We start from the raw sequence: 26,226 nt of genomic DNA, 5'->3' as shown, positions 1-26,226 counted from the left end.
TCTCTTCAAACAGCTGATCGGCGGGGGTGCAGGGTGTCGGATCCCAGCTGATCTGATATTGATGACCTATCCTGAGGATAGGTCATCAATAAATATAACTTGGACAACCCCTTTAAGGCTTGTAAAAGAGCTGGATCTTGACATAGGGGCCACTTAATATGGTGGATCTGGTGATCTCTATAATGGGGATACCCCTTTGCTTGATTTTCCTTCCATGGAGGGATATCTGGCTTTCACTGTGTTGATGAAGACCCGTAACTGGGGCTCCACGGTTATTTTGGATATTGACATATAGAAAACTCTGAAGTTGATAAACAATCAGGGAACCTGTCACCACCAAAAGTGATATAAAACTGCCAGTATTTGCTTATAGCAGCCCCCAGTCTGTAATTGATTATGTGTGTGAGCCAGAAATTCGATAATCCATACTTGAGAAAAGCGCTTTATTAACCACCTCAGCTCCCCTAGCTTAAACCCCCTTAATGACCAGACCACTTTTTACAATTCTGCACTACACTACTTTCACGGTTTATTGCTCGGTCATACAACTTACCACCCAAATGAATTTTACCTCCTTTTCTTCTCACTAATAGAGCTTTCATTTAGTGGTATTTCATTGCTGCTGACATTTTTACTTTTTTTGATATTAATCAAAATTGACCGAAATTTTTGCCAAAAAATGCCATTTTTCACTTTCTGTTGTAAAATTCTCCTACGGAGGCTACCATACTCGCATCAGGTGACCGCTAGCGGTTTCCCGGGTAACGGACCAAGCTCCCTCGCGACGCGCGTGCTTCCGGCCGGGGCCGCGCTGCTGCTGACAGGAGAGCAATAAGAACGCCGCAACTTGGAAGGATACCAGCATCCCTACAGAAAGAACAAGATGAACCGAGAAGGATCAACACAGTAGAACATCGACATAAGGAACTTTAAACAAGGTACCAAGGATAGTGGGCATACCAGCATTTACCTCTTACTTACCGCTCCATTCCCAGTGATTATACGCCGCCCGCTCACTCTCAGTCACTGATCACATATCCCGATTCATTACGGTATTTACCCACACTCTGACAATACCTATTTGTGCAGCATAATCACCCGATTATTCACATTGGCACCAAACTTAGTGCCAACTCTCTAGGACTAGTTGAATTTAATTGTGTACCAGCGCTTATGTCCTATATCCCCTACGGGTGATATATCTATTCCATATACACTTTACTAGGGAGAACAATAGCTCCTTTTAAGACATTAAGCAGCAGGATCTCCCCATACAGGTAGATTCACATATACCTATTCAATAGGAGCGCAGGGGGGTCTCTATTCTATCCTTTACATTTATATATAAATTTTTCTCTAAATTTATTGTTCTACATGTCTTTGATTAAAAAAAAAATGCAATAAGTGTATATTTATTGGTTTGGGTAAAAGTTATAGCGTTTACAAACTATGGTGCAAAAATGTGAATTTACGCACTTTGACTTTCTGAGCACCTGTTATGTTTCCTGAGGTTCTACAATGCCCAGACAGTAGAAACACCCCACAAATGACCCCATTTCGGAAAGTAGACACCCTAAGGTATTCGGTGATGGGCATAGTGAGTTCATGTAAGTTTTTATTTTTTGTCACAAGTTAGCGGAAAATGATTTTATTTTTTTTCTTACAAAGTCTCATATTCCACTAACTTGTGACAAAAAATTAAATTTTACATGAACTCACCATACCCCTCACGGAATACCTTGGGATGTCTTCTTTCCAAAATTGGGTCACTTGTGGGGTATTTATACTGCCCTGGCATTTTAGGGGACCTAAAGCGTGAGAAGTAGTTTGGAATCCAAATGCATAAAAAATGCCCTGTGAAATCGTAAAGATTCTCATTGGAATTTGGGCCCCTTTGCCCACCTAGGCTGCAAAAAAGTGTCACACATGTGGTATCGCCGTACTCAGGAGAAGTAGGGCAATGTGTTTTTGGGTGTATTTTTACATATACCCATACTGTGTGAGATAAATATCTCTGTAAATGACAACTTTTCCCATTTTATTATAGAAAGTTGTCATTTTACAGAGATATTTCTCTCACCCAGCATGGGTATATGTAAAAATACACCCCAAAACACATTGCCCTACTTCTCCTGAGTACGGCGATACCACATATGTGACACTTTTTTGCAGCCTAGGTGCGCAAAGGGGCCCAAATTCCAATGAGTACCTTTTAGGAGGGCATTTTTAGGCATTTGGATTCCAGACTTCTTCTCACGCTTTAGGGCCCCTAAAATGCCAGGGCAGTATAAATACCCCAAAAGTGACCCCATTTTGGAAAGAAGACACCCCAAGGTACTCCGTGAGGGGCATGGCGAGTTCCTAGAATATATATTTTTTGGCACACGTTAGCTGAAAATGTTTTTTTTTTTTTCTCTTACAAAGTCTCATATTCCACTAACTTGTGACAAAAAATAAAATTTTACATGAACTCGCCATGCCCCCTCACGGGGCACCTTGGGGTGTCTTCTTTCCAAAATTGGGTCACATGTGGGGTATTTATACTGCCCTGGCATTTTAGGGGCCCTAAAGCGTGAGAAGAAGTCTGGAATATAAATGTCTAAAAAATTTTACGCATTTGGATTCCGTGAGGGGTATGGTGAGTTCATGTGAGATTTTATTTTTTGTCGCAAGTTAGTGGAATATGAGACTTTGTAATAAAATAAAAAAATAATCAATTTCCGCTAACTTGTGCCAAAAAAAAAAATCTTCTATGAACTCGCCATGCCCCTCAAAAGTGATCTTTATGGTTCAATCATTATTTTTATTGAAGCATAAAAGTATATATTACTACAAACATATCAAGTATATAGATATATGAAATGATATGATTAACGTAAATGCCTCGGAGGTAGTACGGTATAAAGAAGGCCAAATTAAGTATGACACAACATGTAATAGCTGATGGAATCTATCAAGATTGAATAAATCTAAGTATGTCACACATTTCCAAATAATTGGTCAATTATTCACAATAAGGGAAAAGGACAAGACGAGACATGACAGACCATGACATAACAGGAACAGGAGGTAGGGAGGGGAGGGAACAAAAGTGATCTTTCTAGCGCCGCAGCGATTTTATGGTGTTTTTGCAGTGATAGAAAAAAAAATATTTCTGTCACTGCGGTGGGGCGGACTGAACGCAAGTGTGCACACAAGATCAGGCCTGATCGGGCGAACACTGAGTTTTTTGTAGAGCCTATAGAACATGTCCTATTCTTGTCCGCAATTGCGGACAAGAAAAGGCATTTTCTATATAGTTCTGGCAATGTGCGGAGCAGCAAAATGCGGAAAGCACATTGCCGGTGTCTGTGTTTTGCGGATCCGCAAAACACATACGGACGTCTGAAAGGAGCCTTACAGGGGGGTGATCAATGACAGGGGGGTGATCAGGGAGTCTATATGGGGTGATTAGGGGTTAATAAGTGACAGGGGGGGTGTAGTGTAGTGGTGCTTGGTGCTACTTTACAGAGCTGCCTATGTCCTCTGGTGGTCGATCCAAGCAAAAGGGACCACCAGAGGACCAGGTAGCAGGTATATAAGATGCTGTTAACAAAACAGCGTCTGATATACCTTTCAGGGGTTAAAAAAAATCGCATCTACAGCCTGCCAGCGAGTGATCGCCGCTGGCAGGCTGTAGATCAGTTCCTTTACCTTCCGATCCTGTGAACGCGCTCTCCTGTGTGCGCGTGTTCACAGGAAATCTCGCGTCTCGCGAGATGACGCGCTGATGCGTCTGGGAGGAACAAACCGACCGCCCACAGGACGCATCCCTGCGTTCGGCGGTCGGGAAGAGGTTAATCTCCCTGAGCACTCTGTTTTCTGTGAGCTTGAAGTCAAGGGTGCAGCAGCCTCCTTGCTTCAAATCAAGCAAAGCTCGCCTCTTACCCGTCCCCTCTTGACTAATTTACATATTTTCTATTCCTTGTCTGGCGCCTGCGTGATGCACCCCTTGTGACTGCATGATCTCGTCTCGGGCTCCCGCAGTCAGCCGGGCATAATTTTCTCACTGCGCATGCGCTGGCTAGATTCGGCGCGTGCCGGTAAGAATTAGCGTGCACGCTCGCGCCGGCAAGGTATATTCACAGCGCGAGCGTGATCACTGGCTTGAGTTCTCTTGCAGCCAGTGATCACGCTTGCGCTGTGAATATACCTTGGCGGCACGCGGAATCTAGCCGACGCATGTGCAGTGAGAAAATTATGCCCGGCTGACTGCGGGAGCCTGAGACAGGTGCCAGACTTGCGCGATCACAAGGAATAGAAAATATGTAAATCACAGTCAAGAGGGGACGGGTAAGAGACGGGCTTTGCTTGATTTGAAGCAAGGAGGCAGCTGCCCCCTTGATTTCAAGCTCACAGAAAACAGAGCGCTCATGGAGATTAAAAAAGCGTTTTTCTCCAGTATGGATTATCGAATTTCTGGCTCACACACATGATGAATAACAGACTGGGGGCTGCTATAAGGTATTGCTGGCAGTTTTATATCACTTTTGGAGGTGACAGGTTCCCTTTAAATTCTTAACTCTTAGCTGGGATGGGGTGTTTGATAAAATCATGATAACATTACTTACATTTTGTGCTGTCATCTCTACATCCCCTTCATATACATTATATTGCTTGTTGTGATTGAAACAAACATAATCGAGCCTTTCACACAACACGCCAGCTTCTCTTATACTCGACTGCAGTTTGGAAATGTTCATCCGTTTCTCCTTGAAGCAAATGTAGCATCTTTGGACACTCACTTTTAATATATTCTCAGACTACATAATAAAAGCAGTAAGATGGATCAGTCTAAGAATTCAACATACTTGATCTCCCCCCCCCCCCCCCCCGCCAACATCGATCTGTTGGGGGAGAGTTGAGAGCACTCCCTACACATTGGATTGTCATCCACCTCAGCTAAAATGGTGGGTTCAAAGGTGTTATCCCACAAAAACGATCACCTATCCACAGAATAGGTAATAACGGATTGTGAGGGGGGTCCAACCACTGGGACCCCCTGCGATCCCAAAAACATAGAATCCCCCAGTCCTCTTCCTTAAAGTGGTGGTAGTGCTCACGTTGTTCTGTTCAGGAGGGGGAGCCATAGCAACCAGATGACTGCTGTTTCATACAGCAGGCACCCGCAGCTAATGTCTGTGACCGGCGGTAGTGCCGATCGCGGACATTTAACCTCTCAGATGCCATGGTCAAACCTGACCACGGCATCTAAGCCCCTGTATTACTGGAAGCACGTGCTTCCTGTAATGCTCCGGCTCCCCGCGTGGCGATAGGAGGAATCGCAGCTTGTGTGCATCAGCCCCTGTCATAGAGAATGACAGGAGGCTGCTGCACAGTGTTTCCTATGAAGCCCCTGCCTGTAGCATGGCTCCATAAGAAACTAATAAAATCATCATAGACTCCAATGCTAGTGCGAGAATAAAAAAAATACACATCATTGGTATCGCCATGTGCAAAAATACACATACTATATGAAAATATAAAAGTATTAATCCAATATGGAAAAAGGGCAAACGAAAAAAAGTGTCAAAATTACCAATTTTCCATTGTTTCGTTGCTTCTCCTACCACAAAAAATTTAATAAAAAGTCATCAAAAAGCTGTACACACCCTAGAATAGTATCAATGAAAAGTACAGATCACCCCGCAGAAATGAGCCCTCATACAGCTCTGCACACTCAACAAAAAAAAAGTTATTAAAATATATATTTTTTTTTTCACATTTTCCAGTATCAAAACGCAAGAAACACTATATATATGTGGTATTCTCGGATTCGTACTGACCTGGAGAATGAAGATCACAAGTCAGTTTTACTGCATAGTGAATCTGTAAAAAAAAAAAACTAACTAAAAACTAACTGGAATTTTGGAACTTGTCCTGCAAAAAACACACCCTCATATGGCTATGTGAAAGGAAAAAAGTTAAGGCTCCGGAAGGAGGGTAGTGCAAAATGAAAACACAAAGGTGAGAAAACCTCTTGGGAAGAAGGGGTTAACCAATAAAAAAAAATTAAAAATACACATCAAGGGTATCGCCGCATGCAAAAACACCAATACATTTAAAATGTAACAATATTAATCCCATACGGTGAATGGCGTAACGGAAAAAAATAAAAACACCCATTTTTTTGTCACTTCAACTCCCCAAATTTTTATAAAAAGTGATAAAAAGTCACACTTCAAAAAGGTATCACTTAAAAGTTCTGATCATCCCGCAAAAAAATTAGCCGTCACACAGCTCCGTACACATAACTACAAAAAAGTTATAGGGGTCAGAATATGGTGATGAAAAATGTTTTTTAAAGATTTTTTTTTCCAGTATTTTAACTCAAGAAAAACTATACAAGTGTGGTATCGTTGTAATTGTACTTACCTGGAGAATGAACGTAACAAATCAGTTTTACAGCATAGTGAACACTTTAAAAAAACAAACATAAAACTATGGTAGAATTGAGATTATTTTCCAATTCCACCCCATTTGGATTTTTTTTCCTACTCCCCACTACATTGTATGCAACTGTAAATGGTGCCATTAGAAATAACAACTTGTGCCGCAAAAAATAAGTCCTCATAAGGCTATGTTAACGTGAAAAATAAAATAAAAAGTTGTGAGTTCTGGGACAGCGGGGAGAGTAAAATGAAAACTCAACAACGGAAAATCGCCCAGTCCTCTAAGGGTTAATGAGTGAATGGAAAGTTTCCTGCGCTGTCAGTAACAGACATTTTACTCATGCTGCATTACAAATGGCTAATAATACAAATACATTACTGACAAGGTAGGAGGGAAAGGGGCAGTGCTGAGAGTGAGAAATGGAGCAGGGGTTTAGCTAGGGAGAGGCTTCTGGAGCATGTCTCCTGGCTGCTAGGGAGGGTGCGGCCAAGACAACCTTTCTGCCTTGACCAGTGTGTTTAGATCCAGAGCTAGAGCAAATAAATGAATCCACAGGCGGGGGAAATCCTAGGCATGATTGTGAGCAAATAATAATATGCAGAATATGTGAGATACAAAACAGTAGATTATGACCAAGCACACCAAGAGAGCTATGGGTTGGAGGGTGGCTTGGGTCTCTGTTTTATCTTCATGAAACTGTTTCAATAAACATCTGATTAAAAAAAAAGAGGAGATGTGAGAATAATTATCCTAAATAATCTTCTGATTTACAGTACATACCTTTAAAAGAGTAACCATCATTTCATGTTTTTCATAAATAAATAGTACTGTTGAATTTAAGAAACACTGTAATATATCTTAAGAGTAAGATGCTTCCTTGTCCTCTTATCAGACTCCTCTCCTGCTCCCCCTCCTCCTCATTGCTCAGATCTTTGTTCAGTGAAGACTGGCTGCCTGCTCACTGAAGTCTCAGCTTACCTAGAAGTCTATAGAGAACTAGAAGGGAGTGGCTGCCACAGACAGACAGAGTCTCAAAGGGGGGTTGTTCCCCATAATTGCCTAAAATAATACATTCTGTTATACTTTCCCTGTTTTCACTGTTTAGTCTGGTACTAATGCTGCTGCTTGTTTACAAACTGCAGGGGTGATGTGCCAGTATACGGCAAATGACCACTGCAGTCAATCACTGTCCTCAGCAGTCTATTGTACATGTCGGAGTGTCAATGTAAAGAATCAGCAGCAGATGGACAGGTGGGGAAAGGGGTAAGTAAATCATAATTTGTTATTATTTTAAGGCTTGTCCGAGATAGTTAATTATCTTGGGAGAGAGCTGTAAGGACGTTATATATTTTGAAAGCCAGTTCTCAACTTGCACTGGACTAAATATTTATATATGATATCATTTTGGAATCAGTCCTGTGTATATTTCTTAACATGATTTGGCTCAATTATTACTTTTTAATACATGAAAGGAATGAGTAGATATTCCCATGGGTAGACATGGTCTTTCTTTTCTCTATCTTGTTTTCTACCAGTAAAACTCATCAGAGTTGGCCGATAATGCAAAATGCAGATTTATACTAGTTTGAGACTAACACTGTGTATACATAGGAGGTGGTATTCATTGCTGGACAGCTCAAATCAGACTAAACATTTCAACAGGAACTTACACAATCTATACGATGTGAAATATTATCTTCCTAGGATGACACATCGAAAAATGAAGACAAGATATACATAGGTTTCTCTGCAAAACCCTTAAAATATGGAATTTGGTTCTGTATATTTGTCCTAGTTTCTACTTTGGAACATGTTTACCTGGGTGTCTACAATGTATATTATTGTGGTATTTCTCTGAACATTATGTGATATTTTTATGTTTATGGGCCTATTAAAAAATTCATAAAAATAAAGCTAAACTAAAATTAAAATCAAGGCGTTTTTCAAATATTAGGGCAGGCTTCCTAAACCTATAGCTAGAGTAAACTTAGGCTGTCTATACCTGCATCAGATTTATCACAGGGGCTGAGGCTGGATGATAAATGTGCTGCAGGGAGAGACACTTTTGTCTAAGGCTACTTTCACACTAGCGTTTGGAGCGGATCCGTCTGATGTTTGATCAGACGGATCCGCTCCGATAATGCAGACGTTCGCATCCGTTCAGAACGGATGCGTCTGCATTAAAACTTAGAAAATTTTCTAAGTGTGAAAGTTGTCTGAGCGGATCCGTTCAGACTTTACATTGTAAGTCAATGGGGAACGGATCCGCTTGAAGATTGAGCCATATGGTGTCATCTTCAAGCGGATCCGTCCCCATTGACTTCCATTGTAAGTGTGGACGGATCCGCTGCAAGCAGCGTTCAGGTGTCCGCTCACTGAGCGGAGCGGAGGCTGAGCGCTGGCAGGCGGATGCATTCTCAGTGGATCCGCCTCCACTGAGAATGCATTGGGGCCAGACGGATGCGTTCGGGACCGCTCGTGAGCCCCTTCAAACGGAGCGCACAAGCGGACACCCGAACGCTAGTGTGAAAGTAGCCTAACTCTGTACCAGCTATTGCCTTAGGCTACTTTCACACCTGCGTTAGGTGCGGATCCGTCTGGTATCTGCACAGACGGATCCGCACCTATAATGCAAACGCTTAGATCCGTTTGCATTACCATGAACAAAAAAAAATTAAAAAATATTTTTTTATTTTTATTTTTTTTGTTCATGATAATGCAAATGGATCCGTTTTGACTTTACATTGAAAGTCAATGGGGGACGGATCCGTTTGAAAATTGAGCCATATTGTGTCAACTTCAAACGGATCTGTCCCCATTGACTTACATTGTAAGTCTGGACGGATCCGTTTGCCTGCGCACGGCCAGGCGGACACCTGAACGCTGCAAGCTGCGTTCAGGGGTCCGCCTGCTGAGCGGAGCGGAGGACAAACGGTGCCAAACTGAGGCCGCTTGTGAGACCCTTCAAACGGAACTCACAAGCGGAGCCCCGAACGCTAGTGTGAAAGTAGCCTTACTTTGAAACAGAATTTCATGCCAGAATTCTGGCGCAATTTTTACACAAAATGTTGCATCTTTGGTCACACCTCCTTTTCTATGAAGCCACTTCACTTTTGTGCTACCAAAATTGTGCCAATTTGCACCACTTTTTAGACTGATTCTAGGCGCAGACACAGTGTATATAGCACTTATAGAGCGGATCTGCAGAAAAACAACAGCACAATGTCTACTGTAAGATGTCTACACTATAAAAGGTGCACAGTCAGTGGGTAAAGTAAAGCTGCCCATGCACATTAAAGTTGGGCATGTAGAATTCTGGGTTCTAGTTGGCTGTGTGATAAAAATAAAAATCCAGAAAATCATATTGTATGATTTTTAAATACCGTATTTTTTGCCCCATAAGACACCCCCCCCCCCCCCCCAAAAGTGGAGGGAAAATGCCCCTTCATCTTATGGGGCGAATACTATTGAGCGCTTCCATTATGGAAACACTCATTAGTACCGGAGGACTAGGAAGCGGTGAAGGCTCTGTATTCACCGCTTACTGGTCCTCGGCTGTCGGCTGTGCAGTGGCTGCACACAGTGTGAGGGCGCTCTGTGACCTCACGCTGTGCGCGTCAGATCACAGCACAGTCAACAGCAGGATGAAGAGGATCGCACTATGGGTGAGGAGCGGCGGTGTCCGGAGCAGGAGAGGTAAGTGTTTTTATTTTATTTTAAGTTCTCTGTGTCATTGGGGCTGCTAAGAAGCATGGGGGCTCATATGTGTGCTGCTAAGAGGCATGGGGGCTCATATGGGGGCTGCTAAGAGGCATGGGGGTTCATATGGGGGCTGCTAAGAGGCATGGGGGTTCATATGGGGGCTGATCAGAGGCATGGGGCTCATATGGGGGTTGATCAGAGGCATGAGGGCTCATATGGGGGCTGATAAGAGGCATGGGGGCTCATATGAGGCTGATGAGAGGCATGAGGGTTCATATGGGGGCTAATGAGAGGTACTGTATATGAGGTCTGATATGAAGCAATGGGGGCTGATGAGGGGCATGGGGCTCTTATCTGAGGTCTGATTGGGGGTCATTCACATTGGGGTCTGATCTGAGGTCTTATTGGGGTCTTATTACCATTGGGGGTCTGATAGGGGCTGTGAGCTGAGGTCTGATTAAGATTGGGTTTCTGACTGCTGGTCTGACCTGAGGTCTAATGAAAAATTTTTTTTTTTGTTATTGTTCTCCTCTAAAACCTATATGGTAATTAAAGGGGTTCTGTCACCTCGTATAACCCAAATTCAGATTTTAAACTTGTCATGATCCACAGCTTACCTTGAATCGGCTATGCTGTTTGTTATTGTAATCCGTCCAGCAGTTTACCAGAAAAACGACTTTTATAAAACCCTGAAGGTGCCCAGAGGGGCGTTATGTTCCCCTTTGTGTGCCCAGTAACGCCCCTCTTACAGTGCCCAGAACGCCTTTCTCCAGAATCCCTAACCGCCCACAGCATCTGATCCCTCCTCCCCCTCCCTGACGGCCGAGCGAAGTCTCACGCAGACGCAGTACCCACTGAGGGCTGCGCCAGTGCGATTTGCAGGAGACTGAGGGCAGGAGCTTGATTGTCGTCACTGGGCATGCGCCGAGCCCAGTGACGTCCGATGCTCGCGCCAGACTTCGCTTGGCCGTTAGGGAGGGGGAGGAGAGGGATCAGACGCTGTAGGCGGTTAGGGATTCTGGAGAAAGGCGTTCTGGGCACTGTAAGAGGGGCGTTACTGGGCACACAAAGGGGAACATAACGCCCCTCTGGGCACCTTCAGAGTTTTATAAAAGTCGTTTTTCTGGTAAACTGCTGGACGGATTACAATAACAAACAGCATAGCCGATTCAAGGTAAGCTGTGGATCATGACAAGTTTAAAATCAGAATTTGGGTTATACGAGGTGACAAAATCTCTTTAATTAGTATTTTATTTCATGGAATAAGTATTTGATCAACTACCAACCAACAAGAATTCTGGCTCTCACAGACCTGTTTTTCTTTAAGAAGCCCCCCTATTCTGCACTCATTACCTGTATTAATAGCACCTGTTTGAACTCGTTACATGTATAAAAGACAACTGTCCAAACACTTAATCAATCACACACCAACCTCTCCACCATGGCCAAGACCAAAGAGCTGTCTAAGGGCACCAGGGACAAAATTGTAGACCTGCACAATGCTGAGATGGGCTATAGGACAATAGGCAAGCAGCTTGGTGAGAAGGCAACAACAGTTGGAGCAATTATTAGAAAATGGAAGAAACACAAGATAACTGTTAATCTTCCTCAGTCTGGGGCTCCATGCAAGATCTCTCCTCTTGGGGTAAGGTTGACTCTGAGAAAGGTCAGGAATCAGCCCAGAACTACATGGGAGGACCTGGTCATTGACCTGAAGAGAGCTGGGACCACAGTCTCAAAGATTATTGTTAGTAACACACTACTCCGTCATAGAATAAAATCCTGCAGGGCACGCAAGGTTCCCCTTCTCACACCAGCACATGTCCAGGCCCATTTGAAGTTCGCCATTGACCATCTGGATGATCCAGAGGAGGCATGGGAGAATGTCATGTGGTCAGATAAGACCAAAATAGAACTTTTTGGTATCAAGTCCACTCAACATGTTTGGAGGAAGAAGAAGGATGAATACAACCCCAAGAACACCATCCCAACCATGAAGCATGGGGATGGAAACATCATACTTTGGGGGTGCTTTCCTGCAAAGGGGACAGGATGACCGCACCCTATTGAAGGGAGGATGGATGTATGGCGAGATTTTGGCCAACAACCTCCTTCCTTCAGTAAGAGCATTCAAGATGGGTAATGGCTGGATCTTCCAGAATGACAATGACCTGAAACACACAGCCAGGGCAACTAAGGAGTAGCTCTGTAAGAAGCATTTCAAGGTCCTGAAGTGGCCTAGCCAGTCTCCAGACCTGAACCCAATCGAAAATCTTTAGAGTGAGCTGAAACTCAATGTAGCCCAGCGACAGCCCCGAAACCTGAAAGATCTGGAGAAAATCTGTATGGAGGAGTGGGCCAAAATCCCTGCTGCAGTGTGTGCAAACTTGGTCAAGAACTACATCAAACGTCTGACCTCTGTAATTGCTAACAATTACTTATTTCATGCAATAAAATGCAAATTAATTATTTAAAAATCATACAATGTGATTTTCTGGATTTTTTATTTTATTCTGTCTCTCACAGTTGAAGTCTACCTACGATAAAAATGACAGACCTCTCCATTCTTTGTAGGTGGGAAAATTTGCAAAATCACCAGTGTATCAAATACTTATTTTTCCCACTGTAATTAAAGCAGCCTATGGAAAAGGTAGGATAACAGGAGTGCATTCAGATTTGAGGGCTGCTCCCTACTAGTGATGAGCGGCAGGGGCAATATTTGAATTTGCAATATTTCGCAAATATTTTGTAGACTATTCGTCATATATTCACGAATTTGAGAATTCGCGATTATTTTCTTGATTGCAAAAATCGGCAATGTAATATTTGAGTAATGCGCGTGCAATACAGGCGTGGTCACTTTTGCTACATTTTCCAAGCTGCTAGAAGTTTCCTGAGACTGGAGAAAATGGTTGGCACGGCAGAACATTAAAAATGGCTTTATATGCAGTTAGAGTGCTCCAATATATTTGCGATTGCGCTAATCGGCACTAATGATGCAAATATTTTGGCGCAATACGTGAAACTTCACATTTTAGCAGGTCTGCATGTATGTATGGACAGCAGAACCTATCACACTACCTAACACCCTGCACTGCAAGAGCTACACTATATCAGGATATAACCTACACTGACTATCTCCCACTAACTATCTGTATTGTATATATATAAGCTAACTAACTATCTAATGTAGTGTGGAAAGCACAGAGCGCAGCAATGACACTGCTCTCTCTCTCAGAACTTTAAAAAACTGTAGAAAATGGCTGCTGGGGAGGTTCTTATATAGTAAGGGGTAGGCAACTTTCCTATTGGTTGCTAGGGATGTTGCTAAGCTCAGACAAAGACATTGCAGCCTTCTCATTGGCCCACAAGCAAGAAGCAGGGAGGGATCATGGGTTCAGATGAGAAAAATCTAGAATATTCGATTTTTTTTTTATATAACTATATTCTAAATATTTGCAAATTCTCAAAGTGCCGATATTCGCGATTAATATTTGCGATTCGAATATTCGTGTCCAACACTACTCCCTACTAGTCAGATCTTCACAAGATTAAGAACTAATGGAAATGACAGTAGGAAACCCTGTGTGCAATGGGACCAATTTTCAAACTTTTCAATAACTCTAAAAGGAGTAAATATAATTTTGGCTGTTTGGGCTTATGGTACAGCTATGTGATAGGTAAGGCCATCTAGTAAAATAGGTGATCCACTGAAGATGTAACAAGTACTCAATAAAAGGAATTCCAACAGGTTTTATTAGTCTCACGTTATTCTAAAGTGCTTTGTTGCCCCCTAGTGGAATAGGAGATGGAACTACAAATGTAAAGCTAAGTTTTGTAAGGAAGGAGGGTGAGTAGCACACAGCAGCCAAGACAAAGTACAGTTTATTTTTTGAAGGATAGTCATGGTGCACATCTGAAGCATTGTACATTTCATCTTGCAACTTCCCATCTTGAGTTACAACCCGATAAGTGATGGCTGACTGTTTTCTTGTATAATGCTCTTGTAAAATTTTATTCACTGCCTGTCCAAAAAAAAAGTCGCCACTAAAAAAAAGCCTTTAGCTTTGATTACGGCACGTATTCGCTGTGGCATTGTTTCGATAAGCTTCTGCAATGTCACAAGATTTATTTCCATCCAGTGTTGCATTAATTTTTCACCAAGATCTTGCATTGATGATGGTAAAGTCTGACTGCTGCGCAAAGCCTTCTCCAGCACATCCCAAAGATTCTCAATGGGGTTAAGGTCTGGACACTGTGGTGGCCAATCCATGTGTGAAAATGATGTCTCATGCTCCCTGAACCACTCTTTCACAATTTGAGCCCGATGAATCCTGGCATTGTTATCTTGGAATATACCCGTGCCATCAGGGAAGAACAAATCCATTGATGGAATAACCTGGTCATTCAGTATGTTCAGGTAGTCAGCTGACCTCATTCTTGGAGCACATACTGTGGCTGAACCTAGACCTGACCAACTGCAGCAACCCCAGATCATAGCACGGCCCCCACAGGCTTGTACAGTAGGCACTAGGCATGATGGGTGCATCACTTCATCTGCCTCTCTTCTTACCCTGATGCACCCATCACTCTGGAACAGGGTAAATCAGGACTCATCAGACCACATGACCTTCTTCCATTGCTCCAGAGTCCAATCTTTATGCTCCCTAGCAAATTGAAGCCTTTTTTTCTGGTTTGCCTCACTGATTAGTGGTTTTCTTACGGCTACACAGCTGTCCAGTCCCAATCCCTTGATTTCCTTTCACATTGTGCGTGCGGAAATGCTCTTACTTTCACTATTAAACATAGCCCTGAGTTCTACTGTTTTACTTCGATTTGATTTTACCAAATGTTTAAGTGATCACCGATCACGATCATTCAGGATTTTTACCCGCCACATTTCTTCCTCGAATATGATCAGTCCCCACTCTCCTTCCAGTTTTTAATAATGTGTTGGACAGTTCTTAACCCAATTTTAGTCGTTTCTGCATTCTCTTTAGATGTTTTCTCTGCTTGATGCATGCCAATGATTTGACCCTTCTCAAACAGACTAACATCTTTTCTACGACCACGAGATGTGTCTTTTAACATGGTTGTTTAAGAAATGAGAAGCAACTCATTGCACCAGTTGGGGTTAAATAACTTATTGCCAGCTGAAAGATAATTGCCCATGCAGTAATTATCCAATAGGAGGCTCATAACTATTTGCTTAGTTAAATCCAGGTGGCAACTTTTTTTTTGGACAGGCAGTGTATAATATTCATAATATAATAAATAATAATAAAAACATTTATAATACTGTGTGAGAAGCAAACTGAAAAGTATATTTCCAAAGATTTGAACAAAAATACTGTTCAGTGTATGTGTTCCATAGTGTCAAAAGAAGCTCTGATCACCTCACCTATTGCTGCTCCTGTGGGTATGACTAAGGATGCCCATACTTATTAGCAGTATTGGATTGGTGTTCCATGGGCCCAACAGAGGAAATTATTCTCAGGACCTAACCTCTATATCATAATGTCAAATAGGTTTTGAATCATAGAAATAGACCCTAGTGGCAAGCTCCAAATGTTTGTTTCCAAGACCGTTGGGGCCCATTATTGCCATCAGAGCCTGGGCCCAACAGAGGATCCTCTCGTACTCTTGAGGGCCAGTCTGACCATTATCTAAAGTTCATGTGGATATCCTGGCCTTGTCCTGATTCCAGATGTCAAGGCAAAGGAGGTTCAGGTATATTGAATTTCAGCATCCCCTGTTTCTTTGTGCCTGACTCTTCTGGCAGCGGCAGCATATTCTCACCCCCGACTGAAAAGCATAGGTATGGAGCAGACAAGCAACAGCTTTTGTAAATGTATGAGGGGCTTAAAGCCTCCTGCATGTCCATGTTGTCAATCTGGTTGCCTTATATTAATCTGTAGACTCTGCATAAATATTCCAAAATACAGCAGCATACAGAGAGCTCCACAGGATAACATGAGCACATTATTTCTGGTCCTCACCATGCAGAGCTAGCCTAAATCACAAATATTCCTGTGAGAATGCACCCTACAAGCCACAAGGTTCTTCTCTGTTTTCTTTTTTATTTTCATCAAGCCATGTGCAGCGCTTATTTCCTCATCCAAGGGCTGCAGCAAAAGTAATGTATTTCATTGAACCCACTCAAATAAATATGCCACCATGTACTAGGTAGTCACGTCAAGTCAGCTAGAGCAGGAGAATCTCATTGCAGCAGCCCTCTGCTCTAGCTGATAATGTTTCCCATACTACAGGAACAGATTTAAATTAGTTGTCCACAGAGGAACATTTTTAGTAAAGTGTTTTGAATGGTTTAAAAACAATAAAAGAATTGGTATGGTGATGGTCCCCAATAACAGCCAGTGCCAATTTTACCAGATTCCTACTGGTCTCCACTTCATGGTCTGGGCTTAGCACAAAGGAAATGGCAGGAGATGACTGCTTGGCCAAGCACTGGATGAGACGGGTCACTGCTGATATTTGCATCAATCAAGCAGCATTTTTGTAATACTTTCTATTTTATTACTATAGAGTAATATGAACATTGCTTGCAAACTGCAATACATGTGACTTCAAGATTTTATGATTACTCTTTGACAAGAAAATAGCTACAGACTTGGTAGAAGTTAGAACTCAGATGTTATATGTTGGGAAGATCTCAATGCAATGTCTATGGGGTTGTCATATCAGACACTCCTGGAGAAAGAAATAAAAATAGGTTGAAGTCTTCTGATTACTTCTGTAATTCCCAGCAGTCGCCCACCCTCCCCACCAGCATAGAAATAAATCTACTGTACCTTTTCAGCTCTGCATACAAAATATGCATGCAAAGAAGTGTATTGAATCTGTAAAAGAAACTGTATCCTGTATTTTAGTTTTTGTATATTGATTTTGTGCTTAACTCAAAAATAAAATGATAACTGAAGAAACAATATACTGTACATTCATGTTAATTAAGGAAATGGCTGAAAGGGCATTACCATTTATGTTCCAGTAGATGGCACCATAAGCCTATGTTTTCTGTACTATTTGGCTGGCCATAAATTAAAAAATGTTCACAATTCTTAAAGACAGACACTGACAAGTACTTATCATTTAAAAATATCAAACTTTAATAGGTTACTAGTTTATTCAACGGGCACATCACATTTAATGTACAATTACATCACAGAATAGATGTCCTTAAGGCTCCATTCACACATCCGCAATTCCATTCCGCATTTTGCGGAACGGAATTGCGGACCCATACATTTCTATGGGGCCGCACTACAAGCGGCCCCGATCCTGAATTGCGGACCCGCACTTCCGGGTCTGCAATTCCGATCCTGAAAAAATAGAACATGTCCTATTCTTGTCCGCAATAGCGAACAAGAATAGGCATATTCTCTTAGTGCCGGTGTTTTTCCACTTTTCTATACCCGGAGAAAAGTCTATACCCGGAAGTGATGTAGCTGCACCGGAAGTCACGTGGACGCATTGGAATCAGCTGGAGGAGGGGGTGTGCGCGCTGCGCAAGCGCTTTCGGCTAAAGTATAGTAATCTGGCAGAACGCAGCGAGCCCGTAATCGACATTAATTTGTACCCTCGCAGGCTCGCTTCGCTCGCCACGCATCGGGCTCGGCCTCGCTGCGCTCAGCATTTGCTAAAAACTAACTCTATGCCGCCATTGATAGTAAAAAAAGAAATGGATGGTAAAGAAAGAGATGGATAGTAAAGAAATGGAGGGCTGGGAAAATGTAGGGGCGTTCTGCCAGATTAACATACTTTAGCCGAATGCAGCGCGCACACCCCCTCCTCCAGCTGATTACAACGCGTCCACGTGACTTCCGGTGCAGCTACATCACTTCCGGGTATAGACTTTTGTCCGGGTATAGAAAAATGGCAGAACACCGGCAATGTGCGGTCCGCAAAATGCGGAACGCACATTGCCGCTCTCCGTGTTTTGCGGATCCGCGGATCCGTGGATCAGCAAAACACACACAGATGTGTGAATGGACCCTTACAGCACAATTCAGGCTCTGAATTTTATATTGGAGATTTCTTCTTCTTTTATGCAATAAAATGTATTAGAATAAAATTGCAACTCTATCAAAATGTCAGACATACTGTATAGTTGCAAGTGAACCAGTTGAAATCATGGTACCCAGCAGTGGCGTAACTAGAAATGACTGGGCCCCACAGCAAAATTTTGAATTTCCCCCCAGGAACTTCTTACCAGTCCCATTCCTCCCATGCAACCCCCACTCCTGTGGCTAGTCCAAATCGCTGTCTCAGACAGGTTTTTGCAGTTTGTAGAGCCTACTGTAGGTCTTTTGCACTTACCCTTTGGTTCTTTCTCCCCTTTTTTTAGGCTGCATGTTGTTTTCTTGGAGTGATCTTAAGAAGATGCCCACTCCTAGGGAGTACCGATAATTAGTTTAACCAGTTTTTGCAGCCTTTTCCCACTTCATACATGTCTATAATACATCTTCTGGTTTCCTGAAACTTGTTTGCATCACGGCATGGTTCACATTAACTAATCCTTTTTTTCGCCCCATAAGACACAGTTTTTTCCCCCAAAGTGGGGGGAAAATGCCCCTGTGTCTTATGGGGCGAATACTAATGAAGCGCTTCCATTTTGGAAGCGATTCATTAGTACTGGAGGACCGGGAAGCGGTGAAGGATCTGTACTCACCGCTTCCTGTGCCTCCGCTCGGCTGTCTGCTGTGCAGGGCTGCGCACCATGTGACCTCACTGTGTGCAACCTTCACAGCTGACAGCCGAGAACCAGGAAGAAGAGAGAGCGCTGGTGGTGAGAAGCAGCGGCGTCCAGGAGCAGGAGAGGTAAGTTATTATTATTATTTTTTATTTGCGCTGATGGCTGACGTGGGGGGGGGGGGGCATGATGGCTGATGGATGGGGGCATGATGGCTGATGGATGGGGGCTGATGGCTGACATGGGGGCATGATGACTGATATGGGGGCATGATGGCTGACATGGAGGGCTGGTCTGAGGCATTGGGGGTCTGATCTGAGGTCTGATTAACATTGTGGGTCTGATTGCTGGTCTGACCTGAGGTGTAATGGAAAATATATTTTTCTTATTACCCTCCTCTAAAACCTAGGTGCGTCTTATGTGCCGATGCCTCTTAGAGGGCGAAAAATAAGGTATTTGTCAGTAACCAGACTATGTATGCTTTTATTTTATTTTAAAAAAATCTGTGAATCCACCTTTCTAATTTCATTTGCATAACTAAAACTCTTATTTCCAAATAGCACAGAGTCATTAACACATTCTGTTAGGTTTGCAGTTCATGCATCAACCTGCTCCTTGCCTTGTGGACATGGACGCTATTCTACTCACCCTGCTATTTGACGTCCAGGTAACCAACATCCATTCCATGTTGTAGCTTCCATCATCTTGCCTAGTGTGCCCTTACGGTGCGCACGCAGTCCCGTCCGCCCTTTTAAAGTACACATGCTCACTAAACCTTTCCAGCCCATGGTATTTAAGGCACCCTCTTCAGACAGAGGGTATCTGAGCTTTAAGGTTCCCTATGACCAGCAAAGGTGTTTTCAAGGCTTAGTGCTTTAGCATTTATCTTTTATTTACCTGCATTATCCAGCCTATGTTTTCGTCTGTGTTCCCGATGTGTACCCATCCTGCCTGTGTACTCCAGAACTCACAGATCAGCTTTCAGTTCAAGTCCATTTTAAAGAGGACCTTTCCCCACTCCTGACCTGCCTGTTTTAATAGCTTCATGCATTCCCCATGTAATAACAATTCTGGAGCATCTATTCTTATGTCTGTATGTTGTACCATTCCTTTATTATTTCTACTAGAAGTTACGAATGAATTGCTATTAGCCTTCAGTAAGGGTACAGAAGGGAGGTAACCAGTTGGGTGTTTACCTGGACAGTCTGACTCTATCCAATCAGTGCTGCCATTTTCAGACTTTGCAGGTACACGCCCCCAACTGGTTACCTCCCCTCTGTACCTTACTGCAGACTGCTAGCAATTATTCATAACTTCGTATTGCAAATAATAAAGGAATGGTACAACATAGAGCCATAAGAATAGATGCTTCAGAATTGTTATTACATGGGGAATGCATGACTCTATTAAAACAGGCAGGTCAGGAGTGGTGACAGGTCCTCTTTAAGTTCTCTCAGTGTGTCTTGTCTTTTCTATAGTCTTGGTTCCTGCATCCACCATGACCTAGCCCTCAAGCTGTCCTATTGTCTCCAGTTCAGTGTTGCAAATATCTACAGTTCCAGTATTCTAGACTGTTCTGATTTCCTCTGCAATGGTGGTGTGGTTTCCCAGCATCTCTGGCTTCCAGCCAAGTTCTGCCAAGAACTACATATTCAGTATTAGTGACTGTTCAGTTTGTATCTGCGGTTTTGTGCCTTTTTTGTGTGTTTTCTTTGCCTAGAGCCTCTGATGTTTGCGCCAGAGTGCCTGACTCCAGGGGGTCAGCTGCTAACTATTCTGGGACTATTTCAGGAGGTAGCAGTCTGATTGTTAACCCGCAGGTAAGTCCAGCTTCCTGTACAGGGGTTAAAGGGTGAATACCAGGGGAGTGCCGAAATTATGCCCTTAGGCTTTAGCTCAAAGCCAAACCAGTTGGTTGGCATAGTGGGTCCACATTCACTGATCCGTAACAGATTCACTTACTTTTTCTGCCTGTACTGTGGATGTTTACTCATTCAATGTGCTCAATAAAAGACATAATACAACTCTGTATAAACAAAAGTAATAAAAAAGACCACTAGTAGCCCACACCACAGCTTCTAGCCCTGCTCCATCATAAGCTATATAACCCCTGTAATGGAAAGGGGACAACATTTTAAGTTGTAACTATTTTAATTGCACTTTGTGTTATCAAAAAAATTAAAAAAATGGAAAAAAAACTATCTCCCCCTGCTTTTTTTGGTTACGTTTCTGGGTATAAAAATAAAAACTAAAAATACTATATTAAAATGGCATAATTATAAAGCCACATATGTCACTGAAAAAAGATGCAAAAATTATTTAAATGGTAAATCAAAAAAATAAAAGTTACAGCTTTTGAAGACACATTGTCACAGCTGGCAGCAGGGTCTGGTTGATGGGAGAACCAGGGCTGCTGGGCAGGCCATTCTGAAATAACAATCAAAATAAATCCAGCACCAAAAGAATTCTTGAGTGAAGGTTTCTTTTATTTCCAGCAGTGAATATTACAGTGGCAGTAAAACACGTCCTCTCAAATCTCGCTTCAGACTACGCGTTTCGAACAAAACATGTTCTTACTCATGACTGACGAACCAACCAGATTTATTTCCACCCTCTTATCAGAACAGGGGGAGGCGGAAAGTGCAGGTGTATATGATAATGGAGTTAATTGGGCATAGATCGCTTGGCTAGCCTTGTTTTTAGAGAATAAATACATAGAACTTATTGTAAAATTATATGTACATAAATCCAAACATATATAGGGTGTGAAAGAAACTGTATGGTATAATAAACTAAACTTTGCTAAATTCTCTATATTGTTTCTAAAGAGAAAAAAGCAACAACCAATTGTTCCACAAAAAAACGCAGTGTCTGAACCTCCACTAATAATGTTAGGTTCATTGATTAAAAACAAAGATAGGACAATTACATTAGGCAAATGCATATATATAAAACATCAGATATTAAGGAGTATATATATAATTAATAAAATATGCATCAATTCCTTTCTCAGGTTCAAGCCTGCAGGATATCTGGTGTTGAGTCTGGAAATCCAGAAAGCTTCTCTCTGGGAGATTAACCTTTTCAGATCCCCTCCTCTCCTTGGGGTAAAAACCCGTTCTATAGCATAAAGCTGAAAAAGTATGTAAACTTCTGTTATGTGTTGTGATAAAATGCCTCGCTGCATTAGAGATATTCACATATGCAGGATTTGTGATATAATTCAGATGTTCTAAAAGTCTGGATTTAAATTTCCTCACTGTACAACCAACATAAAGTAACTTGCACTCCTTGCATTCAATAACATATATCACCCCCGTGGAATTGCAATTAATATAGGACCTGATAGAGAATTTTTTTGTGCCAGCCGAGTCGTGGAATGTTTTTGTAGGAATTACATAACTGCAAGCTCTACATGGATGACTACCGCACCGTGTGAACCCGACATATTGTAACCACATTCTGGTGCTATTCTGTTTGGAACCATGAGTGAAGAGAGAGGGAGACAGAGAGGTCGCAAAAGAAGGAGGACGTCTCGAGACCACCCTGTGTCCATCTCTCAGCAATTTGTAGAATATCTCATCTTCATAGAGCAACTAAATACACTTAGAAAATGCCTGCTGTATTTGAGAAAATTGATTACTATAAGTAAGACTAGCGTGGGCAATTGTTTATTTTTATTTTTACTAATGACATCTTTAAACAATAAATCCCAACGATTTTTCTTTTGTGCTATTGTCTGCGCACTAGAGATCATCCAAGATGGATAACCTCTAGCTTTAAGCCGCATAGTGATCATTTTAGTTTCACTTTGGAATGAAAAGTCCTCACTGAAATTTCTTCTCGCACGAACGAATTCTCCAACAGGTACAGCTTTTACCGTATGTATGGGATGATGACTGTTAGTTCTAAGTATCGCATTCCCAGCTACTGATTTACGGTAAGCTTTAGTTTGTATTATCTGATTAGCTGTACCTGTTAGAGTTAAGTCCAAAAATTTAATTGCAACCGCATCATGTGAACATACAAAACGCAGGCCATAAGAGTTGTCATTCAAGTATTTTAGGAATAAGGCTATGGCAGATGCATCGGCGGCCCAAATAATGAGTAAATCGTCAATGTACCTGCCATACCACTCAATGTCCCTCAAGAAAGGATTGTCATTACTAAAAATATTGCGTTCCTCCCAATATGACATGGAAATGTTTGCCAGTGAAGGGGGGAACTTGGCCCCCATAGAAACTCCCTGTATTTGTAAAAAATACAGATCATTGAAACAAAAATAATTATGAGTAAGTAGGAAGTTGGTGACTTCCAATACATAATCAATGAACTCACTATTATGATGGCTGTACTTATGTAAATTAGATTCCAACGATAGGAGCGCAACATGGTAGGGAATGGATGGAATTAGGCTCACAACGTCGGTAGTTAACCAAGTATATTTAGGTGACCATTTTTTGTCCCAAAAACTTCTTAAAACGTCTCCAGTGTCCTTGATATACCCTGGAACACGCTTTACCAGAGGCTGTAAGATAGTATCCAGCCATAGCCCCAATCTCTCAGTTAAAGAGCCTATCCCTGATATTATTAGACGGAGCGGTGGTTGATTTAACCCTTTATGTATTTTAGGTAGGGCGTGCATTATTGGAGTAATGGGCGACTCCACATTTAAATAAGTATATTCTTTGTGAGAAAAATAACCCAAATCCCTACCTTTACACAGTATATCTAAATACTAATTTTTATATGATTCTATAGGGTTAGATTCCAATTTTCTACATGTGGAGGAGTCCATGACAATATCCACCACCGCTCCGCCCTTATCAGCCATTTTAATAATAATGTGTTGCCTATTTTTTAGTTCTGTTAATGCTATTCCTTGATGTTTAGTAAGATTGCTACGTTGATGAGTAGCATAAGGGATAACTCTTTTTTTAGTGTTGAGCGAACAGTTCGAGCATAGTTCGGGTCCGTACCGAATTTTGGGGTGTTCGTGACACGGACCCGAACCCGAACTTTTTCGTAAAAGTTCGGGTTCGGGTTCGTCGTTCGGCATGTATTTTGGCGCATTTTGAAAGGCTGCAAAGCAGCCAATCAACATGCATCATACTACTTGCCCTAAGATGCCATCGCAGCCATGCCTACTATTGGCAAGGCTGTGATTGGCCAAGTGCAGCATGTGACTCAGCCTCTTTATAAGCTTGTGCGCACGTCGGGACGTGCTCACTCCCGATGTGAATAGAACAGGGATAGACGCAGCTGATGCTAGGGCGAGAATAGGCAGGGATAATTGAATAACTGGAAGCAAATTTCTCTCCTCCACCTGTGATTCATCTGAACAACTGCAGCTGAGCTGCTTTTTTGATAGGGATTGGCTATTTTTAGAGTGGCCAGAGTGATTTTTCCATCCACATGTACCTGGGCTGACCGCCGGCCGCCATTTTGCGACTTGTAGTGCTGCAGCAGAAGCTGCCACAGTGTGCATTCCAAAGCTCCAAACAAGTCAGACATCTACACCTGGGATTCAGACCAATAGCGATTTAGCAGCACAGTCCAAGGCTATTTTTTTTAAAGGTTGTGCAGACCATTTTGTGGCACATGTTACTGGGCTGATAGGCGGCGGCCATCTTGGGACTAGTGCTGCAGCACAATCTCTCCCAACGTCCATTAATCACTTGTAATAGTGGTCTGTGCCATAGAAATCCTACATCAGGGACTTGGGTGTGCTTGTGTCACCCCTACTAATACCAGTCCACCTGTAATCCATACAGTGAAAAGCCATAAAGTATTCCAGTGAGGGAATTTTTTTTTTATTTAAAAAAGGCCAAGTTAGTTTATCTGGCGTTCAATATACTAGATACAGTTAGGCCTGCGTTTCATACATCTGGAATTAGCAAACTAATGTGCTGGGGTTGGGAAAACATATATGTACCCATACTAGAATCTGTCAAAGAAAGCGGTACTCACATATAACAGTCATTCCATCTGTAATCCATACAGTCAAAAGACTGAAAGTATTCCAGTGAGGGGATTTTTTTTATTTAAAAAAGGCCAAGTTAGTTTATCTGGCGTTCAATATACTAGATACAGTTAGGCCTGCGTTTCATACATCTGGAATTAGCAAACTAATGTGCTGGGGTTGGGAAAACATATATGTACCCATACTAGAATCTGTCAAAGAAAGCGGTACTCACATATAACAGTCATTCCATCTGTAATCCATACAGTCAAAAGACTGAAAGTATTCCAGTGAGGGAATTTTTTTTATTTAAAAAAGGCCAAGTTAGTTTATCTGGCGTTCAATATACTAGATACAGTTAGGCCTGCGTTTCATACATCTGGAATTAGCAAACTAATGTGCTGGGGTTGGGAAAACATATATGTACCCATACTAGAATCTGTCAAAGAAAGCGGTACTCACATATAACAGTCATTCCATCTGTAATCCATACAGTCAAAAGACTAAAAGTATTCCAGTGAGGGAATTTTTTTTATTTAAAAAAGGCCAAGTTAGTTTATCTGGCGTTCAATATACTAGATACAGTTAGGCCTGCGTTTCATACATCTGGAAATAGCAAACTAATGTGCTGGGGTTGGGAAAACATATATGTACCCATACTAGAATCTGTCAAAGAAAGCGGTACTCACATATAACAGTCATTCCATCTGTAATCCATACAGTCAAAAGACTGAAAGTATTCCAGTGAGGGGATTTTTTTTATTTAAAAAAGGCCAAGTTAGTTTATCTGGCGTTCAATATACTAGATACAGTTAGGCCTGCGTTTCATACATCTGGAATTAGCAAACTAATGTGCTGGGGTTGGGAAAACATATATGTACCCATACTAGAATCTGTCAAAGAAAGCGGTACTCACATATAACAGTCATTCCATCTGTAATCCATACAGTCAAAAGACTGAAAGTATTCCAGTGAGGGAATTTTTTTTATTTAAAAAAGGCCAAGTTAGTTTATCTGGCGTTCAATATACTAGATACAGTTAGGCCTGCGTTTCATACATCTGGAATTAGCAAACTAATGTGCTGGGGTTGGGAAAACATATATGTACCCATACTAGAATCTGTCAAAGAAAGCGGTACTCACATATAACAGTCATTCCATCTGTAATCCATACAGTCAAAAGACTGAAAGTATTCCAGTGAGGGGATTTTTTTTATTTAAAAAAGGCCAAGTTAGTTTATCTGGCGTTCAATATACTAGATACAGTTAGGCCTGCGTTTCATACATCTGGAATTAGCAAACTAATGTGCTGGGGTTGGGAAAACATATATGTACCCATACTAGAATCTGTCAAAGAAAGCGGTACTCACATATAACAGTCATTCCATCTGTAATCCATACAGTCAAAAGACTGAAAGTA

This window comes from Bufo bufo, chromosome 5 (genome assembly GCF_905171765.1).
Source record: "Bufo bufo chromosome 5, aBufBuf1.1, whole genome shotgun sequence".
Lineage (NCBI taxonomy): Eukaryota > Metazoa > Chordata > Amphibia > Anura > Bufonidae > Bufo > Bufo bufo.
The sequence above is the reverse complement of the archived record's forward strand: the minus strand, read 5'-3'. Positions refer to the sequence as shown.